This window comes from Cupressus sempervirens, chromosome 3 (assembly GCF_028749045.1).
Source record: "Cupressus sempervirens isolate cs-2001-9-10 chromosome 3, ASM2874904v1, whole genome shotgun sequence".
Taxonomy (NCBI): domain Eukaryota; kingdom Viridiplantae; phylum Streptophyta; class Pinopsida; order Cupressales; family Cupressaceae; genus Cupressus; species Cupressus sempervirens.
In genome coordinates this window covers 231,630,448-231,636,447 of record NC_143120.1, presented here as the reverse complement: position 1 = coordinate 231,636,447, position 6,000 = coordinate 231,630,448, and the positions used below count along the sequence as shown (strand labels likewise).

Sequence of the window (6,000 nt, the reverse complement as noted above, 5' to 3'; positions counted from 1 at the left end):
TTTATTTTTAAGATAATTAATTGATCTAATATCTTATTAATGTAAATGCTTATTATCCTTTTTTCCTTTTTCATAAAAAACCAATTAACATGCAACTGTTGTCTAAATTAGGAAAAAGATGCAAAAACAAATCATTATTATCTATTTCATTCATCTTCAACCTAATGTTTTTCCCATCGTTCAACTGTCCCCGGTTAATTAACGAGATTAAAAGGTAAATAGAAAGCATGTATAAATACTGTCCTCTTCACCGATTTTCCCTGGACGGGTCAATGGATCAACGGCGTAAAGCATGGACGAAAACAAAATTATGAGAAGCTTTTGACCGTCCCATTTCAAAGCACATCGATAAAGCGGCGAGAACGCAAATGGTATGAGTATCTACACACATTCAAAAAGAATACCGGGATGGTTTCCCACCATTTTTTCTAATTGAAGTTTTTGAGGTTCATTTCTATTTACCAAGTCAAAGGCGACAGAACCTAGGGTTTCATTTTTTAATTTGTAGATGCAGGAATGTCGGGGCGGAAAACATCCACGTAGAAATGTCCAGTGGTGTCGATCTAAAATTTCTGTTTTTAGCTAGCGTAAATTACTGATTTTATTCCTTGTGAGCTAACGAGAAGGCTAGAATTCATGTCTTTCTCGATTCCAGAATGTTGACTGTCACATTCAGCTGACTGCATTTTGCAGGTTGTACATTGTGACTGTGTATTAACGTGAGACTATACACATTGTTTCATCTCGGCTTCAGGACTGCCACATAATTTCCACAGAGAACAATGATAGATCGGCGCTTTTTACATAACTAGCAATGCTTGCTGTGTCATTTGAAATGTGCTGAGCGGGTAGGTAAGATTCCAATCACTAAGTTGCAATTCTCTAAAAATAGTTACTGTTAATGCTGCTTCAAAATTTTCTTTATGATTTTGCTACCGCCTTTCAATATTATATGATGTATTTGCACTCTTGTTTTCTCTAGCAAAATAAGTTTTCTGTAAAAAATCAGATTTTTACAATCCGAAATAGTCCGAAATAGTTATTGAAACACGCTTCCACGAAACATTGGATAGAACATTGTAATAAAATGTTGAGAGCTAGAATATGATTTGAAATTGTAACTTAATAGTTAAGAATTCAAGTTTATAGTAAGCATTGTCTAGAACGTTGTTTTGAAATGCTGGTACTAGACTATGATCCTGACATTTGGAATCCATAATGGTTAAGATAACAAGTTTTGAGAAAAATCTGTCTAGAATATTGCTGTAAAATCTTGTGAACTAGAATACAATTAGAATTCTATAGTTAGTAACAGTTACGAAAACAAGATTTTAGAGAAAATCACTTAGGAAAATGTTCTAAAATATTGGGAATCAGAAAATGCTCCAGACTTTCTTTATCTATAATAGACTATAGTTAAGGAAACAGGTCATAATAGTTAGAAAAACAAGCTACGATAGGTAGAAGACAAGTTTTTAGGGAAAAAGTGCAGATAATTGCTATCAAATTTCAGAAACTAGAAGATGCCGCATTATGTAACATATAACAAAACAAGCCTAGAAAAAGATTCCTATTCATTGTTTTAAAATCCTGAAAGCTATAAGATGCTCCGCATGTTTTCTGCACAAGTTTTCTTTGGGGCTTTTCTTAGGATTTAGATTACACTTATAGGAATTTATAATAGATCTTGCTAAAGCATAAAGAGTATTCTTGTCGGTGTAACCCATTTTGCCTCGCAAACTAATAAAACAATTCAAGAAAATCCTTTCAGTGATTCAAAGGAAAAAAAATCCAGAAAAAATGTTTAAAGAATCTTGAGATGAAAAGTTGCTCCAAGTTTTTATTGTCATTTTTCTGAAGCTTCTTCACAGTTCTATAAAGATATAGAAACTCGACAATTAGCCATTACTGGTGTTTCTTTCAGGAATGGTAAATAGAACACTTGGAAAGTTGGTTGCGATCAAACTAGGTACTCTAACCAATAAAGCAGCTTTCAAATTGGCATTCCATTGATTCAGATGAAGAGTTCACCAACAGAAAATTATATAGATTGTTTCTGTTTGTAGCTAGAATTATCAAAGTTTGATAGATTATCAGGAGGTGTGGCTGACATGCACATCTGTGTTGAATATTGCAATAAAAAAATGTGACCTTGAATTGACTTTCCTAAAACTTCAACAATATAATGCAAACACAAAAGCATGCTTGATCAGCCACTGATGAATTTCTAGAATGTATTGCCCCCTTGCTTTCAATTGGGCTGAGTTAGCAATGATGAGAGCGCCGTTGTTCAAAATGCTGTTCTTGATTTAAATACAGTAGCCTAAGCCAGCATTATCCTTGATATCTATTGTGATAAGCACCTTGGTCATGGTATCATGCCTACGTTCTTGCTTGCCACTTGGTAATGTCCCCATTTTTAGCAGGTCTCTATCATTGATTGAGTCAGCTTGTTATTGTGACCCTTGTGAGCTAACAAGGTGATTTGGGGCTCTTAGGGGTAGACCTACTCTATTTAGTGAGTCTAAATTAGGCAGTTGCCATATTTGGCAGTACAACTGGTGGTGTTGGCAGTGGGACATCGCCTGTAGTGGATTAGGCCTACTAATTGTGTGAGCTCATATTATTAAAAGTTCCATTATTATAATATCACTTTATTATAATAATGTTATAAAATGATGTTGTGTTGGTGAAGCTGCTTAAGTGAAGTCGCATTTGGGAAACTTTGTGTCAACGAAGGTCATAAACTAAGTTCCCAATTCGGATGTGGATTCTGAAGCGGATTCCAGAAGCGGATATGGGATGCAGGGATTTTTTATTTATTTTTGGATGCGGATGTGGGAGGAAACGTGTGTATATATATATATATATATATATATATATATATATATGCAAAGAAATGCAAGAAATATACAAAATTAAATCATTAGGCTACTAATTATGTGAGCTCATATTAAGTTTCATTATTATAATATCACTTTATTATAATAATGTTATAAAATGATGTTGTGTTGGTGAAGCTTCTTAAGTGAAGTCGCATTTGGGAAACTTTGTGTCAACGAAGGTTATAAACTAAGTTCCCAATTTAGATGTAGATTCCAAAAGCGGATATGGGATGCAAGGATTTTTTATTTATTTTTGGATGTGGATACAGGAGGAAACATGTATATATATATTTAAAAAAAAATAAAAAATTATATATAATATATGCAAAAAAATGCAAGAAATATACAAAAACAAATCATTTGATAGTATGACTATGATACTTAACCCTTTATCAAAATTCAAGATATTTCAAAATTCATATGATATATCAATATGTGCTTGTCCAATATTAGAGTTTAGTCTTAGAAATTCTCACTTCTTTCTCATCCTCTCGTGGCACAGGTACTTGCAAGAATGGGTGTCGGGTGGATGTAGTTGGTTTAGTGGGTGCATGCATATTGCTCTTTGAGGGTGGACCTTGATAGTAGCTTTTTTTTGATCTATTGATCAGTGCATCAACAACTTCTTGTTCTCTTACAAATGAGAGTATTTTTGCACTAGTCATCCCAATACCATTTTTGCCTTTGCACATTCCAAATCCCTTTCCAGCAGGGCCCATAAAATGAAGTTTCACTCAGGAATATGAGCTATTGAAAGGTTTTCCTTTGTTATTTTGACAATAATTGCACTTCCAATAGTAGGAGCCATCTCCTGCAACCTGTGATATCCATGTTGTATGTCTCTACAAAGGAGAACCTATATCAGTTTTGAAATTATCAGTCCCTTCCCTCCTTGGCCCCCCACTAAACTCTAGCACCACCACTGGTATCCATTCTTGCCTAGTTTTTTGCAACCTATTCTATAAGAAAATAAATGAATATTAATTAGGTCCTAACAACTATGAACATCATGGATACAAGTGGAAAGAAGTGACAAAAAACTACTAAAATAGATACCTAAACTTGCTTCTACATATCTTTGAAAAAAAAGAATTGAAAAAAAACTTGAATTTTTTTTCAAGCACTTCAAAAAATTCATAAAAATAATCAAGAATGGAATTGATAATGGTTATTGAGTTTTCCTCTCCCATGCTTCGATGGATAGGAACCATAGCTCCTATAAAATGGTAGGGCGATCCGGTCAATCCTGTCAAGGTCACATGCAAAAAATTATTTTTTTAAACGAGTTTTCAATTTTCTTTTAAATTCATTAAAAAGGGGGTATTCTAAATAATGCGTCTACGTTTACCTTGAATGATTTAAACTCCTTTGAGAAAGCTATCTCTCGCTCTTCAATTGATCCTCTTCGAAAATGTTGAACTTGGCTCCACAATGACAATGCAAACTAGAGAACAAATGAGAAGTGGTTGTAGGTGCAAACAAAGTTCCAAAATGAGTTGTGAATGCTTCAATGTTCACCTTTAGGGTTGTTTTAGGGTTTCATAGCAAAAAAAACCTTAAAAAAATTTAAAACATGTGCTGAATGGGCAAATTAAGTTGTTTTTTTTGGGCCTTTTGGCCGCAGGGCCTGCAGATGCTACTGGCTTCCATATGCATTTGGGAGCCTGCAGCTGACTTCCGGCCAGCTTGTGTAGGGCTTCCAAACGCATCCGGACTTTGTCTGCTTCGACTTCGGCACCCAGGGGCAGGGAGCACGAATCGGTGACTTAGGTTATAAATATGAACTCATTTTGATGGAAAAGCATTCGATTATTTGATTATCGGTATGACTTTTGTTGTCTTTGTGAGATTTCTGAGTTTGATGATAGTTGTACCCTTGCTTATATATGAGGGTTTGATCTGGAGAATTGAGAGAAGTTAGTTCTTCAAATTCACAACTAATGTATTGTAAATTGACTTGTGATTCAATTTGGATGTTGGTCAAATCTTCCTACTGTTCTTACTGTTGCTGGAAGACATTGTTCATGATTATCTTGAATCTAGTGAGGGTCGAAGTTTGAACATTGTCCTGGACATTGATCTGCAAATTATACTGTACCTGAGGAGTGTTTCTTGGATAAGGGTAGAACAATTGATACCAAGAAATTCACTGTTTCTGTGGTCAACCTGTTACCTGCGATTTAACCCTAGACCTTATTGTGCATTTGGAAAGACGACACTATCCTTGGTGGCTGTGTCTGGCTTCATACTTATACCCACGGTCACCAACCCGGAGGTCTGCGTCCATATTCATTACCTGTGATCAGAATTAGGAGGGACAACATTTGAATTTATAGGCCTGCATGGTGAATATCTAGGTAGTGTTGGAGTATTGGAGGCTATGGTTATCATAGGAAGCAGCAGTAGCATTAATCAGGGCCTGCGATCAAGTTTAGTAGTGGTTGGGGTATATATTGCCCATAGTGAAGGTGAAGAAGTGGTCAGGGAGCCGCCCAGTCTCACACAGGGTTTGGGAAATTCATCCAAGGCAAGAATGTGCAGCTTTTAACTGTCTAAGGCTGCGTATATATCCAGGTTTCATTTGCAACATATCAGTTTATGTTACATATTTCAGTTGTTATCTGTGTTAGTAAAAATTGCTCTCGAGCGGTTTACTTATTGTGCATTGCATTATCTTTATTTCAAACAATGCCAGCAAGGTATACATTGTAATAGTTTCCAGAATCAATAGAAGACTAATTATTTGTAGCATTCATTTAGCAAAACCAACAATGTGCAAACTTCTCTTACAATCTAAATTGGTCTGGCCACAGTCATTCAGTAAATTGTTTGATCTTTTAAATTATTTTAAGTCTGATAATCTGGACTCAAGGAAATTTGCAAAAGAACATATTCAGTGGTGCTAGCACTGCTTGCCAAGTGTTTGACAAAATGTCAAACTATTACTTTGCATAAAATTTGGTGTCTCGGAGCTATAACCAATCAAGGGTCATTACACACTCGTAATATGCCATCCCCGTTCCCGTTTTTTTGTCTTGTGTTTTCCAATGTTTTAAGTTGAGCAGCAATTTAACAACTCAGAAAACTGACAAAACTCGTAAATTAATGAAGCTGA

General features: G+C 35.2%; 1 protein-coding gene across 6 annotated transcripts in view; it reads left to right on the top strand.

Moving 5' to 3' along the window:
- The first annotated feature begins 262 nt into the window (after positions 1-262).
- Positions 263-6,000, top strand: part of LOC149565695 (histone-lysine N-methyltransferase CLF-like) — a 162,769-nt gene continuing 157,031 nt past the window's right edge. The window contains exons 1-2 of one of the 6 annotated variants that reach the window (XM_089819193.1): positions 263-371; positions 694-848. The gene's annotated coding sequence lies outside the window, so the exon portion shown is untranslated. Of the gene's footprint in view, positions 372-508; positions 588-676; positions 853-6,000 lie in introns of those variants that run through there. The other 5 variants (XM_089819191.1, XM_089819195.1, XM_089819192.1 and 2 more) reach the window with 5 other exon arrangements.